This window comes from Pseudophryne corroboree, chromosome 4 (genome assembly GCF_028390025.1).
Source record: "Pseudophryne corroboree isolate aPseCor3 chromosome 4, aPseCor3.hap2, whole genome shotgun sequence".
In the NCBI taxonomy this organism is placed as follows: domain Eukaryota; kingdom Metazoa; phylum Chordata; class Amphibia; order Anura; family Myobatrachidae; genus Pseudophryne; species Pseudophryne corroboree.
Genome location: NC_086447.1, coordinates 223587507 through 223608294, shown reverse-complemented (window position 1 = coordinate 223608294; position 20788 = coordinate 223587507).

Sequence of the window (20788 nt, the reverse complement as noted above, 5' to 3'; positions counted from 1 at the left end):
ATGGTCTTAACCCCCCGTCCTCCTTCTTCACGAAAAAGATACCTGCTCCAGCCGGGGAGGTAGAGGGGCGAATGAATCCTTTCAGTAGATTAGATTTGATATAGTCCAACATAGCTTGGGTCTCGGGTAATGACAAGGGATATGTGCGTCCCCAGGTTAAGCTCAATGGGACAGTCCCAGGGTCTATGGGGTGATAACTGATCGGCCGCCTGTTCCGAGAACACATCTGTGAACTCCTGATAGGCCTCCGAAATGAGCTCCTCATCCGACTTGGAAGATGCACGGAGCGGGTAAACAGGAGTGAGACAACTAGAGTGACAAAACGAACTCCAGGACAATATTTGTGACGACTTCCAGTCGACGTGAGGATTGTGAATTTTAAGCCAAGGTAGACCAAGAACAAGATCGTGAGGCATCTCCGGAATTACTAGAAACTCTAAATGTTCTTGATGCAGAGCTCCAACCTGCAGCTTGATTGGCTCTGTGCGACTTGTAATAAGACCATTAGATATTTTGGTACCATTGATGGCAATCAACGTTATAGGTCGTTTGACAGACTGTAACTGTAAACCCAGACTCTGAACACAAGAAAGAGAAACAAAATTTCCTGCAGCCCCAGAGTCCAGCAGGGCCTTAACAGGTTTGGCTATAGACTCAGAGAACAGAGACACGGAGAGTAAACAATCCACTGTCGGAGAAGATTTAGATGTAACCCCTAACTTGACTCCTCCGGAACAAGCTAAGCCTGCCCGTTTCCCGGACGGGACTTGCAGAACTTGATAAAGTGATCCACGGCTCCACAGTAGAGGCAGAGTTTACCCTCACGACGGCGCTGTCGTTCCTCCGGGGACAGCCGGGATCGGTTGATTTGCATGGGTTCGTCCGGACTCGGGCTAACTGCTTAGGCAGGAGAAGCCGGAATCTGGATCGATCCGACCGACTACGTTCGCCACCTCGTTCCTGCATGCGAAGATCCACCTTGACACAGAGTGAGATCAACTCTTCTAAAGGATCCGGCAGATCCCTAGTGACCAGCTCGTCCTTCAGACGGTCAGAGAGCCCGTTCCAGAAAGCGGACTTGAGAGCATCATTATTCCAGCGTAGTTCTGAGGCAATGGTCTGGAAGTGAACCACATACTGTCCCACAGAACGGGAGCCTTGACGGACTCGGGGCAGATCTAAGGAAGCAGCGGTTGTTCTGCCGGGCTCATCAAAAATCCTTCGGAATGACGCGATGAAATTAGTGTAACTGGAAACCAATGGGTCAGATCGTTCCCACAACGGAGACACCCAATCCAACGCTGAACCTTCAAGCAAGGAAATAATGTATGCCACTTTGGACCGATCCGTGGGGAAATTGTGTGAGAGAAGTTCAAAATGCACCTCACATTGGTTGAGAAAACCACGACAATTCTTTGGATTCCCATTATAGCGAGAGGGAGTGGGAAGCTTAAGGCGTGACCTGGTTCCAGACGAGGATTGAACATTACTGGAGACGACTACTGGAGCGGGTACTGGAGCAGGAGCCAGAACTACGGAAGCCAGGGAGGCCTGAATTTGATCCAGCCGGCCGGATAATTCCTGGAGATACTGCATCACCTGGCTCTGTGCCGCCTCCTGACTTTGAACTCGGGAAGCCAAGTTTTGGATGGCGCTTGACTCTGGGTTCCGATCCCCCGGGTCCATGTGGCCTGAGTATACTGTCACTGACCTGGGTTGGGAGTGTTGAGAACTCGGGGGTTCTTCCGATGATAAGGAAGAGGAACCACAGCTGGGCCGGAGCAGGAATGGCCGGATGTAGGTTTTCCTCATGCAGAACTTATCCGTTGTAACCGACGTGTAATGCTAAAGAATTAGTTGTGGCCAAGGCTTGGGGCCGATGCTGAAGTACACAGAAGAATTAAGAACTTGTGAGCGATGTTGAAGAAATGAATGAAGATTTGAGAACGATGTTGAAGCACACAGTAGAATGAAGAACTTGTGAGCGATGCTGAAGAGATGAATGAAGATTTGAGAACAATGTTGAAGCACAAGAGGTGTCCCACTGAGAGATACACTGTAACGCTGGTAACGCAGAGAATGTCCCACTGAGTAATACACTGTAACGCTGGAAGCACAGGGAAGGTTCCACTGAGAGATACACTGTAACGCTGGTAGCACGGGGAAGGTTCCACTGAGTGATACACTGTAACGCTGGTAGCACAGGGAAGGTTCCACTGAGTGATACACTGTAACGCTGGTAGCACGGTGAAGGTTCCACTGAGTGATACACTGTAACGCTGGTAGCACAGGGAATGTCCCACTGAGAGATACTCTGTAACGCTGGTAGCACAGGGAATGTCCCACTGAAAGATACTCTGTAACGCTGGAACACAGGAGACGTTCAGCTTGATAACACGCTGAACGCTGCTAGCACTGGTGATCATTGGAAAGACGATACTCAGGTGCCGAGGCTCTGTACGGCGTCTGCCTTTGAACTTCCCGCCTTCTCCCGATTGGCGGAAGGGGCCGATGACGTCACCCACTCACCACGCTCTCATGGATGCCGGGCGCAATGGCGGCGCCCACACCCCGGGAACCCGCCGGAGGCAGCGCCAGCAAGACGCGACGACCCCGAGCCCACCGGGGGCAATGACCGCCGAGAGACCAAGCGCACCCGGAGCGTTAAGTGCGGCAGCCGCAGCGCCGCGAGTGTGACACATGGATTGGCTGGCTATATGTGCCTTTTTATACTTATGCTCAGCAGGAGTTGTGGATTTGACAATGGAGTAAGAAGCCAGGAGCAACATCCATAGTCTAAATAACCTTTCTTCGTGGAAGTGGAACAAATGAGAATACTATAGTAACAATTACTATTAGCTGTTTTATTAGCACATACTGGTATCTTACACAATAGCCATCCCTCTGGCATTTGTACCACAATAATTTTTGCATACAGCAATGAATTGCTGAGGATGTAGGCATCATGGGATGAACCAGGATAGCCAGTTACAACACTCATGATTTTAAAGTTCATTACATCATCCAGCCAAATTGCCCAATATTGTGCTCTGATGCTATGTATTGCACATTCATGGAATAAGTATGATGTCTATAGCTATAAATATGTGCACTATGCAACTCATGAAGCTGCTGTTTTTGCCCTAATTGATCCTCCAGGGTTATCTCAGTCAGGTGGTGATTTGCATTGTATGGGTAGGGGTACAACATACCATAACCTTGGACATCCATTATTACTACTTTCACACTGCCCTACATGCTTTTGGGTACTTCAAAAGTAAAAAGCCAAAATTCAATGTCTAACATCATTCTAAACATTAGGGGATTTGAGGTTCAATTTTTAAATTGATTTCAAATCGATTTGCAAATCAAATTTTAGTAAATGAGGGGATTTTATGTTGGGCTATGGGAAAACATCAATGTTTTTCAGTTATTCAATTTCTATTGAGATGTGAGTTGATTTTTGCTTTAGAATCAATTTGACATTCGATTTGTTCTTTAGAAAATCTGTTCAACCCAAATCGAATGGAAATCGAATGAAAACAGAATGCCAAAATCCCTTTTAAATCAAAATCGAACGATAGTAAATTTTCTATAATCTAAACACATATTTTGGTTGATGCTTTCCAATGCAATTTTCCATTTGTTTGATATATCAATGGTAAAACTTCTGTTCCATATATTTATTCATAAATTTAAATAAATGTATAAATAAATCTAATGCATTAAATTGTCAAAACTTCAAAACTAAATGTAAAGTAATATATTTGTATGTTCTGTCTTTGATTAGCAACTATTCACAAATTCTTTTAAATTCTCTTCAGCAAGTAACACCCACGTAATATATTTTATTCCTTTTTTTGTGAATATGCTAAAACTCTTCTTCACTTTCTTTGAACTTCTCTATTTAATTTCAGCTTGAACCTCTATTTTCTTCCCAGTTGACATTTGGAAAGTTGTTTCCATTGAAAACAGTTGTTCTATACTATGTTGAATTAGTTTTCACCAGGAAACAAAGTGTATAAGAATAATAAAATAAAAATCCGAACAAAGGCAGTGAAATCCATGTTAAGCTATCCATTCATCTCTACATCAGTTTTTAGAATGTTGAATAATAGAAATAAAATCACACATTCAAGCCTAAATGTATGAAAAAGTTGTCTGTGACTGTTCTGACAAACTGTCAAGATCATTCTCCCCCCTTTCTGAGGATGCGAGGCGGATGGTTTGTTAACGTGAAAGATGGCATGGTGATAATTAGTTCTTCAAAGAAAAAAAAACATCATTGTCTGTGCAATGTTTCACGCTGAGCCACTTTTGGTATTTTACAATATAATTTATTTGTGTTAATGTGAGTGTTAACTATCTTGTTAATATCACAATATAATGTATTGCAAGCTAGGCTACAATGTTATTTATTTTTTTATAAATTAGTAATACAAATTGTAAATATAACACACAGGGCTCGCAAAAATAACATTTTAAGTGTGTGCACATTTTATGATGGAACTTTGGATACTGCAACTTCCAGTATGGGTTCAATTCCAAAAAAGGTGATATCTATAGTATGTGGCGTTTGTCTGGTTCCTTCAAGTTTTCTTGATTTCCTTACACAGTTTAATGCTATTTGGTGGTGAATGGGCTTCTAAATAAATTGATCCACATATGTGACAGTAAAGTGGGTGTCGAAGTCAAAAATATTATACGCACATGCATCACGTGCAAACACCACACATGCGTGTGCTTGTTCTGCCGTGAGTGCGCATGCCTGCACGTTGCGTATATTGGCTCATGAAGTCCTGCGTATTAACGCATAGTATAAGTAAATATGGTAGAATATGCATTTGCATGGAAAAGCCACAAAGACATATCTGATATTTAATCCACATAGTGCATAACTTACACATAGCCTATATGCACCACACCAGCAAGTTACATTTGCTTCAGAGGTATAACAACAGAGGGATTCAACTTTACAGGATTTGAGGGGACAGAGGGGCAGATGTATTAACCTGGAGAAGGCATAAGGAAGTGATAAACCAGTGATATGTGCAAGGTGATAAAGGCAGCAGCCAATCAGATCCTAACTGTTAATTTACATATTGGACCTGATTGGCTGGTGCCTTTATCACCTTGCACATATCACTGGTTTATCACTTCCTTATGCCTTCTCCAGGTTAATACATCTGCCCCAGAATTAGGTTAGGAGGTGGTGTTTGGTATCCAGCTGTACAGTATTTCAAAGGCAATACAGGTTGAGTATCCCATATCCAAATATTCCAAAATACGGAATATTCCGAAATACGGACTTTTTTGAGTGAGAGTGAGATAGTGAAACCTTTGTTTTTTGATGACTCAATGTACACAAACTTTGTTTAATACACAAAGTTATTAAAAATATTGTATTAAATGACCTTCAGGCTGTGTGTATAAGGTGTATATGAAACATAAATGAATTGTGTGAATGTACACACACTTTGTTTAATGTACAAAGTTATAAAAAATATTGGCTAAAATGACCCTCAGGCTGTGTGTATAAGGTGTATATGAAACATAAATGCATTCTGTGCTTAGATTTAGGCCCCATCACCATGATATCTCATTATGGTATGCAATTATTCCAAAATACGGAAAAATCCGATATCCAAAATACCTCTGGTCCCAAGCATTTTGGATAAGGGATACTCAACCTGTATTACGATGGCAGTTTGCAGAATGTAGCATGCTCCTGCGCATAGATATGCACAGGAGTACAATATTAATATCACACTGTATTCACTGTACCCTTGATATTTGGCAGGAACCCAGTAGAGGACATCTGCAAGTGCACCTGGACCAGGCATCGCCCACCTATTCAAACCGACCTATGACGCCTCATGTACTGTAAATGACCAGCCCTTTGACCTATGGATGAAGAGATTACAGTTTCCTTTGTTTCATGCTTTGGACTATTGTATAAAAGCCAAGCCTCCTGGCTGGTCTCAGGCTATTCTCTGAAGGTCATCTTTCCAGATTGACTGAGGACTGGATCCGGGTGGCACTGGCGAACAAACATATGTATCCATTGGTTGTAGCTTTTCTCTTGTGTTATTGTATTTCTGTTGTACCGCCTTTCAAGTAAATATTTGTTGCTCCGTTGGACCACAACATTACATATACAATTGGTGTTGCATTCCTTTCCTGTTAGGGGTTATAAAGTGTATTCCGCTGCACATGTAGCTACTTTGTGTTTACAGCGTGACGGGATGCTTACGCAATGTGTACACATTTCATAGGGGTTTCACACACACGCTTAGCGGTCGCAGCGGCCTGAACATTTGTGTATTTAAGGTATTGCTTTTTCTTCCTGTAAGTTAAACAAACTTAACAATTGGGCGCTCTGTCCGGTTCACCACATACTTACAGATTTGCAGCCCATAACAGACTTTGGTCTACCAACAAAGGGTGGAGACGCATCTTAAGTAACCTTGCATTGTGTTTGAAACTATCTTGTGTTGTTAGGCCATGTCTGTTCTGTATAGTCTTAGAGGTGCTGGTGTAACCCGAGGGACAAACAGGAAAAAAGCCATTTATTATTTGTGTGTCATTTTTGGCTTGAAAGCGTACACAAAGCATACTGATACTTTGCATACATTCTCACATATTGTTGCCATAGGTTATTGCAGTCATTATAAAGCTGTGTAAAATCGGATACATTATTTGCTATATATACACTGCTCAAAAAAATAAAGGGAACACTAAAATAACACATCCTAGATCTGAATTATTGAAATATTCTTATTAAATACTTTGTTCTTTACATAGTTGAATGTGCTGACAACAACATCACGCAAAAATTATCAATGGAAATCAAATTTATTAACCCATGGAGGTCTGGATTTGGAGTCACACTCAAAATTAAAGTGGAAAAACACACTACAGGCTGGTCCAACTATGACGTAATGTCCTTAAAACAAGTAAAAATGAGGCTCAGTAGTGTGTGTGGCCTCCACGTGCCTGTATGACCACCCTACAACGCACACAAGTGGCTCAGGTAGTGCAGCTCATTAAGGATGTCACATCAATGCGAGCTGTGGCAAGAAGGTTGCTTTATCTGTCAGCGTAGTGTCCAGAGCATGGAGGCGCTACCAGGAGACAGGCCAGTACATCAGGAGACATGGAGGAGGCCGTAGGAGGGCAACAACCCAGCAGCAGGACCGCTACCTCTGCCTTTGTGCAAGGAGGAACAGGAGGGGCACTGCCAGAGCCCTGCAAAATGACCTCCAGCAAGCCACAAATGTGCATGTGTCTACTCAAACGATCAGAAACAGACTCCATGAGGGTGGTAATAGGGCCCGACGTCCACAGGTGGGGGTTGTGCTTATAGCCCAACACCGTGCAGGACGTTTGGCATTTGCCAGAGAACACCAAGATTGGCAAATTTGCCACTGGCGCCCTGTGCTCTTCACAGATGAAAGCAGGTTCTCACTGAGCACATGTGACAGATGTGACAGAGTCTGGAGACGCCAAGGAGAACGTTCTGCTGCTTGCAACATCCTCCAGCATGACCGGTTTGGCAGTGGGGTGGCATTTCTTTGGGGGGCCGCACAGCCCTCCATGTGCTCACCAGAGGTAGCCTGACTGCCATTAGGAACCGAGATGAGATCCTCAGACCCCTTGTGAGACCATATGCTGGTGCGGTTGGCCCTGGGTTCCTCCTAATGCAAGACAATGCTAGACCTCATGTGGCTGGAGTGTGTCAGCAGTTCCTGCAAGACGAAGGCATTGATGCTATGGACTGACCCACCCATTCCCCAGACCTGAATCCAATTGAGCACATCTGGGACATCATGTCTTGCTCCATCCACCAACGCCACGTTGCACCACAGACTGTCCAGGAGTTGGCGGATGCTTTAGTCCAGGTCTGGGAGGAGATCCCTCAGGAGACCACCTGCCACCTCATCAGCAGCATGCCCAGGCATTGTAGGGAGGTCATACAGGCATGTGGAGGCCACACACACTTACTGAGCCTCATTTTGACTCGTTTTAAGGACATTACATCAAAGTTGGATCAGCCTGTACTGTGTTTTTCCACTTTACTTTTGAGTGTGACTCCAAATCCAGACCTCCATGGGTTAATACATTTGATTTCCATTGATAATTTTTGTGTGATTTTGTTGTCAGCACATTCAACTATGTAAAGTACAAAGTGTTTAATAAGAATATTTCATTCATTCAGATCTAGGATGTGTTATTTTAGTGTTCCCTTTATTTTTTTGAGCAGTGTATACATATTTCAAACAGTGTGTTAAGGTAGTAATTATAAAAACATGAAACGCAGTTCCGGCCTAAACGTTTAGGTATACACTCAAAAGAGGATTGCCTGTGTGGGTGACTTCAGGCGAGTGTACGGAACAATTGTGTGTTGTGTTAGTGAGCAGTAGTATTTTTGTTGCTCACATTTATCAAGATAGTGTGGTATACTGAGTTGCAAACACACATTTGTACACGTGGTACGTTACGTGAGGACAGCGTACAGGAGTGCGCAAGTGGCGCAGGGATGCGCACGTGGCGTAGGGACATGCACGGTCGCGTGTTTACGCAAGGTTGCATAGAGTTGCGAGCGCAAGTTATAACCGCACAATAGTAGTTCAATTTAAGGCGGGATAGAATACATTCATACTATAGCACATAACTATCCGATTTTTAAAAAGCAGATTATTATAATATTTAGTTTAAACTGTACTACCTCTGGGACAGGCTATCAGTCAAAGGGAGTGATATTTTTCTGTACAGAAAAACACTGTGTATTGGTGTGATCTTAAAGTAGGAGTGAACGTATTTAACCCCGTAAGTCGGGATCCCTTGTAGACATTGAGTTAGCAGAGGCTCAGTGGCATAAGGCCAGCTACCTTACGTTATAAGATGAATACGCCAGTAGTGAGGAAACTTGCACAGGACCATGATAGAGTATAGATTGTGAAGTAATTGAAGTTTAAGGTTTTTGTGTTACGCTCCGGCTGTGGAGCGCTGCTTGTGAATTCGACTCCAGTGATCGTAGGGTGGATAGATAGCAAGTATCTATACGCTGTTTGATTGGACCGCGCGTTTGTGTGTGCGATACGTGGTGCAACGTGATACCATTTGCGTGCTTTTGCATAAATTGCGTCATCATACGCAAACGTGATTTGTGTATAGTAGAAGGATGTTTTCGCTGTTTCTCTCTCAGGAAATCTTCCTAGGTAAGACATTCACTGGAAAGGGTAATTGATAAGGTATTTCTCATCCTACAAAAATTCCAGTGAATAGAAACCAGAAGCTGATAGGATCCTCACTGGGTATGCGGTGTTCACTATTGGAGTGAGTCGTGGTACGGCCAGCGGTGGCAGGAGCAAGTGAAAGCGCTAGGTTGACTTTCACTGTCTGCTCGTATTGTGCATTTGAGGATTGTGTTTAAAAAGTCCACAATGGGAGCCAAGTGCACAAGCAGGAGGCGTTTGGCAGCCAGAGTTCAGGCTGGAGAGCTGCAGCCCAGGGGGTCAGCTTGGTTGATAATGTGTGGGAAGTATGGTCCACGCGCGGAGGCTTTTTGTGACGAATGGGTATGTATGACTGCTTATGATAGGGCATCATTCCCTAGGATGGGTAGTTTTGAACCGGAGGTACTACAGAGCATAAGGATTAAAATATGTCTGATCAAACCTAGGAAACAAAGGATCAGACATACCGACTGTTTAAATCTGTGGCAACAAGAGGGAGATGTGCAAAGGGAGCTGGCTCGCACAGCAAATTCCAAACCTGACAGGAAGGTGATTGCGAGCGCACCACCACCGCCATATGTCGATGGAGAGAAACCGGCTACAGCCAATGGTACATCGGTAAATGATAGCAAAATGCATAATCAGAGTGTTTACCCTAATCCTTGCCAGTTGTATCCCATTTTGAATTCTCCCCAAGGTTGTGAGGAAGACGACGAGCCTAGCATGATATCAGCACTCTCTCTAGCAGCTACCATACAGGACACTCAGGTGGACACGGCCCAATCTGTGGGAACAGTGGCGATGCCCCCTAGTGGAGGGGAGAGTGAGGTTGTGTCCACCGGTAAGTATGGAACCGTCCATTATGTAGAGACAATAGCTCCCCATATTATAGAGACAAACAGAAATGAAGTGGTTGAGTTAAACCCAGTCAGGGTGATTGCAGTCCCCAATGGGAAGACTGATAATCAGGGAGTAACACCCATCAGGAACATTGCAATGCATTGTCCTTGGTCCCGATCAGAACTGAGGTAAATTATGTCAGAATTTCTTGATCCCAGAAAAGATCTAGTCGGATGCCAGAAATTTATTAAAGAATTGGGCAATGCCCATGAGCCCATGAACAAGGATTGGTGGACAGTGCTAAGAGCGAGTCTACCCTCAAATATTGACATCACAAAATTCATAACTGATTGTAAACTAGATGTAGAAGTGCCTCTCACTGATGAGTATAGCCAGGAGAATGTAAGGCAAATTAACATACAATCAGGATTGTATTTCTCTACTGTTAAGTGCAACAAAATTTTCTCCATAAGACAGAAGGAAAGTGAAATGGCATCCGAGTATTTCCATAGAGCACTACAGGAAATGGCTAGATACACTGGGATAGAGAATATAAAGAAAAATGCCAACCACAGGGAGGTAGCTGTCTCTGTACTAATGGATGGACTGAAGGAGGCATTGAGGACCAGACTGCAAACCTCTCTGCCAAATTGGAGAGGTATCACGGTAGCTGCACTAAGAGAGTCTGCAATCGAGCATGACCGAAACATCAGTAAACACAGGGAGTCACAAGGGGATAGGTTGATGATGGTAAGTATACAGGCTCTTACAGGGATGTCCAATCAACCTAAACCCCAGACCCCTGATGGTAAGAAACGGTCAATAACATGTTTTCTTTGCAGGAAAGAAGGGCATTTTGCCAGGGATTGTAGAAGTAATGGAACACATAATATATATAGACCCCTTAGACCTGAATACGAACCACGTTACCAGACACATAGTTGGGATCAGGGAACACATAGAAGGGATTATGGGCCGCATAGAGGGAAAACAAGGAGGTATCCACCGAGAAGGCACTGGCAGACCCCCGAAAACCCACAGTTATCCCCCGCATATATTGTAGCTGCCAATGCCCTGTGGGAGGGTCCCACTACACAATAGAGGTTAGATCATACCTGTAGTCTGCAGCCAGTGAAATTGATTGCCGGCCTTGGAAGTGAACCTGAGGTCGTGGTCGATGTATCTGGCATACCACTACCTTTTTTTTATAGATACAGGGGTGGCAAGATCAGTACTAAATTCAACCACAGGTGTAACAACCACGGGTAAAACGATTTCAGCAATGGGGGTAACGGGAAAGGTGCAGCAGTAACCTTTGAGTAGACCTGCAGAGATTACGATAGGGCCGTTGCATACCAAACATTCTTTCCTGCTGGCAGCATCAGCTCCGACTAATCTGCTTGGCAGAGATTTGTTGTGTAAAATGCGGTGTGTCATATACTGTACCCCTGAGGGTGTGTTCATAGATATCACTGAGAACCATGCACAGGAAGTACAAGATATACTAGACACCCCTCAAAGGCTAATGTTACACTCCACCGTTATAGACACATGTCCATCACAGGTAGAGGAAATGATCTCGCAAATACTGGGTTCCCTTTGGACCAAAGATGGACAGGACACTGGATTGATGGCGAATGTAGCCCCAGTAGTAGTACAAATAAAAGGTGGCAGGATAGCTCCAAAAATCCCACAGTACCCTCTGAAACCAGAGGTGGAATTAGGAGTATACCCCGTCATAGAATGGCTGCTACAGCAGGGCATCCTAGTCAGGATGTCCAGCAGTGCCAACAGTCCCATCTTCCCTGTGAAAAAAGAGTGGGGGGAGGGGTTACAGGCTAGTGCAGGATCTAAGGGGGATAAACAAGATAGTTGAGAGTCAATTCCCTGTAGTGCCCAATCCAGCCGTCATCCTCATGCAGATTCCCTCCACCTCTAAGTCCTTCACTGTAATTGACCTCTGTTCTGCATTCTTTTCCATCCCTCTTCACCCTGACAGCCAATAACGCTTTGCTTTCACCTACAGGGGAGGACAATATACCTGGATTCGTCTTCCCCAAGGTTTCATTGACAGCCCAAGTATTTTCTCCCAAGCCCTACATGACTTATTGCAATCTTTTCAACCTGAGAGTGGGTTGATGCTAATACAATATGTTGATGACTTGTTGTTGTGCTCTGACTCATTTGAGTCATCCCTGGCAGACACTAAACAGCTTCTGTTTCATCTCTCCCAGACAGGACACAAGGTTTCAAAGGATAAGTTGCAGTTGTGCCGGACTAGGGATAAATACTTGGGACACTGCTTGATGCAAGAACTTAGGCACCTGACCACTGACAGAATACAGGCCACCCACGACATGACTCTGCCGCAAACTTAGCAACAGATCCACACGTCCTCGGAATGTGTGGGTACTGTCGGAATTGGATTCCGGGGATCTCTATGCTGGCACTACCTTTGCAAGAAATGGTCTCCTCGAACAAACCAGAATGGGTCTCTCATACAGAAGAGTCCGAACTGGCATTTGAGACTAAAACAGTGCTTGTCACAAGCACCAGCATTGGGGATGCCAGATTACGAGAAGCCCTGTGAATTGTACAGTACTGAAAGCGCTGGGTGTGCAGAAGGAGTCTTAACACAGAAACATGGTGATGCCAGCAGACCGGTAGCCTACTACAGTGCACAGTTGGACACTGTAGCATGGTCTCTCCCCACTTGCCTACGAAGTGTTGCAGCCATGGCTTTGTTGGTAAGTAAAAGCGAAGACGTAGTGTTAGGACACGACTTGACCATCCATACACCCCATGCAGTATCAGCCTTGCTAAACTCTGCCCAAACCAGACATGTCTCATCCGCTCGGTTTACAAAGTGGGAACTATCACTGATGGCCCCTGTAAATATCACCTTAAAGAGGTGCAGCACACTAAATCCTGCAACTTACTTGCTGATTGTGCCTGGTCATGCACAAAGGGTGGAGGATGAGAATGATGGTGAATGAGGATTTAGTGCAGATACTGATACACATGATTGTATGGAATACCTGAACCAGACTTTCACTGCGAGACCTGACATAAGTGACAACCCACTGGAAGGTGTAGACTTTACCTTCTACACTGACGGTAGTTGCCACAGACAGATGGACTCGGGAGACCTGTGCACCGGATACGCAGTTGTAGATGATGAAGGTATCATAGAAGCTGAACCCCTTGGTCCACCTCACTCAGCACAAGTCGCTGAGCTGGTAGCACTGACCATAGCATGTGAGTTGGCAAAGGGTAAGTCAGCTAATATATACACGGACTCTAGGTATGCCTTTGGAGTGGTGCATGATTTTGGGGCCCTGTGTTGCCTCTGAAATTTCATGACGGTAGCTGGCACACCTGTAGTGCATGCGTCATATATCAAGAGGCTTCTGACAGCCATACAGGAACTGGACAGAGTGGCTGTTATCAAGTGTAAAGCACACACTTACAACCAAGACCCAATTTCACTTGGTAACAGCCGGGAGGACGAAGCTGCAAAATCAGCAGCAAGCACCATCATACAAACTAACATCACACAACTGATGACATTTAACACGGTAAACATGCAACAATTAATCGAAAATGCAAAATTTGTGTTCCCTACAGGAGAAGGCAGTCTGGAAGGTGAAGGGATATGGTCAGGAGTCCTCAGGACTTTGGACAGATGGACAAGGTAAGCCAGTGGCCCCCAGGGCATATCTCCCAAGCCTAGCTGAGGCGGCACATGGTTTGACTCATCTGGACAAGGAAGGTATGTGCAAATTGGTAAGAGCCTACTGGAGTGCACCAGGGTTCTCTTCTCATGCAGGTAAGAAAGCAATGACATGTCTTGCTTGAGGAAGAATATTGGTAAGACAATACCAACGGAGCCATCCCATATCCCTCCTACAGATGGACCTTTCCAGGTAATACAAATCGACTTTATACAGTTACCACCCTGTAGGAATTTAAAGTATGTGTTAGTATGTACCGATGTCTTTTCAAACTGGGTAGAAGCATTCCCCACTGCCACAAATACTGCCGTGTTCACTGCAAAGAAAATCATGCAGGAATTTGTGTGTAGATATGGTATCCCTAGAATGATTGAAAGCGATAGGGGTACCCATTTTACAGGTGAAGTCTTTCAGGTCATGTGCAAACTGATGGGTATTAATAGTAAGTTGCATACTCCATACCAGCCACAGGCCAGTGCGAAGGTGGAGAGAATGAACAGCACTATTAAGAACAAGCTGAGCAAAGTGATGGCTGAAACTGGACTGTTGCGGCCAGTAGCACTGCCACTAGTGTTGTACAGCATCAGAACCACTCCCAGGTCACCGCCTAACTTATCACCCTTCGAAGTTCTTTTTGGACAACAACCCCATGTAATGATAGACCCCCAGGATGATTTGAAGTGCAATAGTGAAATAACTGTTCAATATTTGGTTAGGTTGAGCCAGCAACTGAGAAACCAGCAAAGGAATCTAAAACTGGTGATTCCTGACCTACCAAACAGTAATTGTCATGACATTGAGCCTGGGGATTATGTGATGATTCAAAATTTTCTACGCTCAGGTTGCCTTATTGACAGGTGGGAAGGACCGTATCAAGTTTGTTGACCAGCACGACAGCACTAAAGGTTGCCGAGAGAGAGACTTGGGTCCACTCGTCCCACTGTAAGAAGGTCACTGACCTGGAGAAAACTTGTGACAAAGAGAAAGGTGAAGAGAACCTTGTATCACTAGAGAATCTATTCCGGGAAAGCTGAGAGGCAGGACTGTTGGACGGCACCTGAGCGTGGAGAACAACAAAATCAAGGACGGTTGTCGTAACATTTTTTCTATTTCACCCCCCACTGGATTTTTTTTTCTTTTTTCCCTTCCTATTTTCTCCCTAACGAAATGGATCCACACCGAGAACCTGTTTTCCGGCTTTTTCTAGTGACTCTGCTTTTGATCAGGACAATCTGTTTTTGCGAGGGCCCCCGAGACGTTGACCAGGGATCTGGAATGGGTTCTGATGGAGAGTACAGATTCGTAGAACCCCAGGATCAGCGCATCACTTTGGTCAAAGCTGGTATCAGTAAGAGATCTGGTAGTCACGGAACTCAGAGGCAATGTGAAGGGTTACTGTCTGATAAATACTGCATATGAAGGTATTGCGAAAACATAGTCGAAGATGGGTGAATCCAGAGATGTCAGTCAAACAGTAATATCGACATGGGCGGACATCCTTTGAGTGATTACCACTCATTAGTGGGTACGGTCTTAAACCAAACAGAATGCTGGGTGTGCTTACAGCTACCTCAAGGACAGAGTAAAATGGGATTAGTGCCATACCCTTTAACAACAGATGAGGTACTCAAATTACGGGGGGGGGGGGGACCAGTGGCTAAGAAATTCAACATATCTAGGCCCCCTAGCTTGAAGCTCCACCAGTATCACGTAGATAGGTCACTGTTGTGCTTTAACGTGTCCAATTTCTGGAAACCAGGAAATTGGGAAGTGGCATGGAATAACCAGACAATGAACTTTTCACATAGAGCTGATAAAATACCTATCAACTCCAAACTTGTACATAAGATAGCCACAAGTGGGAGGTATTTTCGATATCGGTATACACGTGGGATCAAAACCATGTGGGCTGGAAAAGTGTTGCATGGGTATTGTGCCCACATCATCCAGCCCGATACTTGTACTGAGCAAATGAGAGAACTGGGGACCAGTTTCTTTATAAGGAAAATATGTGATATGGTTTTGTTGCATTTTGTCCCTTATGTTCTTCCAGATGATGCCTACTTCATATGTGGAAGGAAAGCGTACTCCGAGCTCTGAAGGGTTGTGTTATATTGGCAGGTTACTACCAGAGGTTATGACCATTGCACATGAGAAAATGAAAGGTATTCACTGCAATGCTCAGACTCCTTATACTCATGCACATTATGAACACATTGTCAAGAGACACCTCATAGATAGGACAGAGCATGCAGCCTCTGATTTGATCCATGAATCCACCGGGATTCAAATTCTTCTCACATTACAGGTCACCCATACTGCCAGAGGAATAATAAATTATAGGTACATTCATGCACTGGCGAACTTTATAGATAATATCACTGAGATGTATGATTACACCTTCAGGTATACGGGCAGGGAGCTACAGGCCTACAAGAAGGAGCTGGTCCAGCACAGGATGGTCTTGAATTACGTCACGGCTGTGACAGGTGGGTTCTGTGTTACTCTGGCTACTCAATATGGTGTGAAGTGCTGTACGTATATTTTGAACAGTACCGAAGACCCAACGGAGATCATCGATCAAAAGATGGATGAGATCTTGCAGTTGAAGTGGGAGTTCAGAAGGAAGCACAACCTTACCTTGACGGCTGTCGGTAATGAATTGACCGGCTTGGCCTCATGGTTGAACCCACTCAAATAGTTCTCTGGGTTAGGAGAGTGAGTGCAAAATGTAATTGCAAGTGTGGGAAAGTTTCTCCTCTGTATCCTGGGTGTCATCATATTTAACGGTCTGATATTCATATGTGTTCGAATTTTGACGCGGCATAAACATAGGACCAATTGGATGAGTCTAGGGAGCAAGGGCGTTGTAACAGTGGCAGATTTGATTTATGACCCAACCGTAGAAACAGTATTATGATAAGGATTGTAAATGAATTTCATGGCCTGTTTATTTCACATTTTTCTGTTTTCCCCTCTACCCAGAAACACCCAACCAGAAAAGACTTCAACGATACCCAAATTTATGTAAATGTATTTTTATATGTCTTACCCTCATCTCTGCAATCTTCAATTAATGGCACACATAGTCAATAAATGTTATCCACATATAATAGCATACACATACATTTGCCCTCCATGTATCATCAAATAAATGTGCTCCCCATTTGTTGGTATAAGAAGCCGGAGAGGTGAGGGCTAATGGCCTTTGCCTAAAAAGAGCTCAGTAGTGTTTGTTTGCCCATGTACAGACCCTTAGTACGGGATGAGAAGGATCTAATGTATACTTCGCAGTACCTCGAAGCTTACTTAGAACATATACGGCATGATGATACATGCCCCATAGACATTAATTCATACATACATGCTTTTTTCCTATCCCACTAGGCTATACATTTCTCACCTACAAATCTTCCTCGGTCACTCGAACTTTGTATATAATGTATATGTAATATTTTTAGTTATATTAGTTATGTGTGGCAGTTATTGTTTACTGCCAAAGGGTGGACTGTCGAAGTCAAAAATATTATGCAAACACCACACAGAGTGGCCTCAGTGCGTGTGCTTGTTCTGCTGTGAGTGCGCATGCCCGCATGTTGCGTATATTGGCTCACGAAGTCCTGCGTATTAACGTGTGGTATAAGTAAATACGGTAGCATACGCATTCACATGGAAAAGCCCCAAAGACATATCTGAGATTTAATCCACATAGTGCATAATTTACACATAGCATATACGCACAACACCAGCAAGTTACATTTGCTTCAGAGGTATAACAACAGAGGGATGCAACTTTACAGGATTTGAGGGGACAGAATTAGGTTAGGAGGTGGTGTTTGGTATCCAGCTGTACAGTATTTCAAGGGCAATATTCCGATGCCAGTTTGCAGAATGTAGCACACTCCTGCGCATAGATATGTACAAGAGTACAATATTAATATCACACTGTATTCACTGTACCCTTGATATTCGGTGGGAACCCAGTAGAGGACATCTGCAAGTGCACCTGGACCAGGCATCACCCACCTATTCAAACCGACCTATGACTCCTCATGTACTGTAAATGACCAGCCCTTTGAGCTATGGATGAAGAGATTAGTTTCCTTTGTTTCATGCTTTGGACTATTGTATAAAAGCCAAGCCTCCTGGCCGGTCTCAGGCTATTCTCTGAAGGTCATCTTTCCAGATTGACTGAGGACGGGATCCGGGTGGTGCAGGCGAACAAACGTATGTATCCATTGGTTGTAGCTTTTCTCTTGTGTTATTGTATTTCTGTTGTACCCCCTTTCAAGTAAATATTTGTGGCTGGGTTGGACCACAACTTTACATATACAATTGGTGTTGCATTCCTTTCCTGTTAGGGGTTATAAAGTGTATTCCGCCGCACGTGTAGCTACTTTGTGCTTACAGCGTGACGGCGTGCTTACACAACGTGTACGCATTTCATAGGGGTTTCACACACGCTTAGCGGTCGCAGCGGCCTGAACATTTGTGTATTTAAGGTATTGCTTTTTCTTCCTGTAAGTTAAACGAACTTAACACGGCATTGGTAAGTCCAATACAATTATGCATTCGTAAAGCAATTCATAACATGTTAGGACTCTAAAAATAAAAATAATAATAATATTAGTAAAAATGTATAATCTAAGGTTATTCTATCCTATTGTCCATTCGGGTGTGTATAAAATGGGTCAACAGTAATAATCCAATATAATAAAAGGCTGACACTGCTCCTCACCTCTATGGGGGGAATTCAAGTGTTTTGCATGCCAGTGGCCACTAGATGGCGCCCGATGGAGCAATTCAAGTGTTTCTTCGTTTGGGCGCGAACAGCCACTGGTGCTGACATTACTACTATGATGTTTTGTCATTTTGACGGGCTAGTAACTACTTATGGATAATTTATAACACACAAGAGCAACACAAAACCCACATCCACTGTTCTGGCATGTATGGCATCCATTTACTATACATACTCTGGTGGTAATTTACAAAGTGCAGAATGGGTGAGGCCCAGAGCAAAATCTCAGTTTGGATACCTGTGCTTCAATATCCACCAAAGGAAAAGCAGCAATATTTCCCATCCAATGCAAGGAGGAAGGTGGAGCAAGAGAAAGTTTTGAAAAGCAATTTAAAATGAAAATTTTATTTTGAGTGGAATTATTACAAATAAATGAAGGAGTGTATATGGGTCTGCCCTTGTTTTCATTAATAAAATAAAAATCAGACTAGAATAGATGGTTGAAGTGGTTCTTATCGGCCATAAAATTCCATGTTTCTGTGTTTCTAAGATTGCACATTAACCACTGTTGTTTTTCTGTGGGCAGGGCCGTAACTAGATTATATGCCCCTGTTGACAGAGAACCGGCATCCACCCGCCGCCGCCAGCACCAGTGCTGCTGCTGCCCACTCTAATGTACGTAGCGCTGTGGCTACATACATTGATTACAGCGGGCAGCGGTGCAGCTGACCAACTATGTGTTCTGCCTCCTCCCGGCTTCCGTGTTTCCCACAGCATCAGTGACAGTAACTGCTGACAGGAAACCGCTCTGAGGCCCAGCACAAGGAACGTACTTTAGCTGCACTGTAGCTCCCAGGGGAGGGTAGAGGGGAAGGTGGGGAGTTGTGGAAGGACGAATGATGAGGAGATGGAGCAATGATGAATAGGAATGATGATGATTCACAGCAGATGGGCGGGGACGATAATGAGGAGGGATGATCTATATGAATGAGAAGGTTTGTTATTGAGGAATGCGGAGTTGGAATGAGGAGGAGAAGCAATGAAGAGGAATGATGATGAGGAGGAATTATGATGATGATGATGAACAGCAGCTGGAGGGATTATGAGGAATGAGGAGTAAGAGAAATGCGGAGGACTAAGAATGAGGAAGAGAGGTAATGAGAAGGACAAGTTCTACTGTGCGATGCAATGTGCATAAGCGGTTTTATTGTGTGGTGTAATATGACACTGTAACGGACACTACTGTGTGTGTGATGTGAATAATGGGCACTTCTGTTCAGCGTAATGTGAATAACAGACACTACTGTTTGGTGTAATGTGACTAACGGATACTACTGTGTGTGATAAATAACAGGCACTTCTGTACAGTGTAATGTGAATAACAGACACTACTGTTTGGTGTAATGTGACTAACGGATACTACTGTGTGTGATAAATAACAGGCACTTCTGTACAGCGTAATGTGAATAACAGACACTACTGTTTGGTGTAATGTGACTAACGGATACTACTGTGTGTGATAAATAACAGGCACTTCTGTACAGTGTAATGTGAATAACAGACAATACTGGTCGGTGATTGTGAATAACTGATACCACTGTGTGGTGTACTGTGAATTGGTATTATTATGTGGCCACGCCCCTGCACCACAAATCCACGCCTTTATTTTAGCCGCACGCCTGCGGTGTGTACTTTACTTGTTTCAAACATATGTGTGTGCGGGGAAGGGGAGGGGGGAACCAATTCTATGTCTGGCACAGGGCACTAATATGTCTAGTTATGGCACTGTCTGAGGGATAAGATATTCGGAGCTGTTCTAGCTCCTAATTCAGTCCTCAATTCTCTGATATTACTTGATCAGAAAGGAAACAAAACTAATAAGTGAGGAGGGTTGGATTTAAGGAATGAATGTAAGGCACTTTCAAACTAAGGGGGTCATTCCGAGTTGTTCGCTCTGTAAATTTCTTCGCATCGCAGCGATTTTCCGCTTAGTGCGCATGCGCAATGTCCGCACTGCGACTGCGCCAAGTAAATTTGCTATGCAGTTAGGAATTTTACTCACGGTTTTTTACTCGTTCTGGTGATCGTAATGTGATTGACAGGAAGTGGGTGTTTCTGGGCGGAAACTGGCCGTTTTATGGGAGTGTGTGAAAAAACGCTACCGTTTCTGGGAAAAACGCGGGAGTGGCTGGAGAAACGGAGGAGTGTCTGGGCGAACGCTGGGTGTGTTTGTA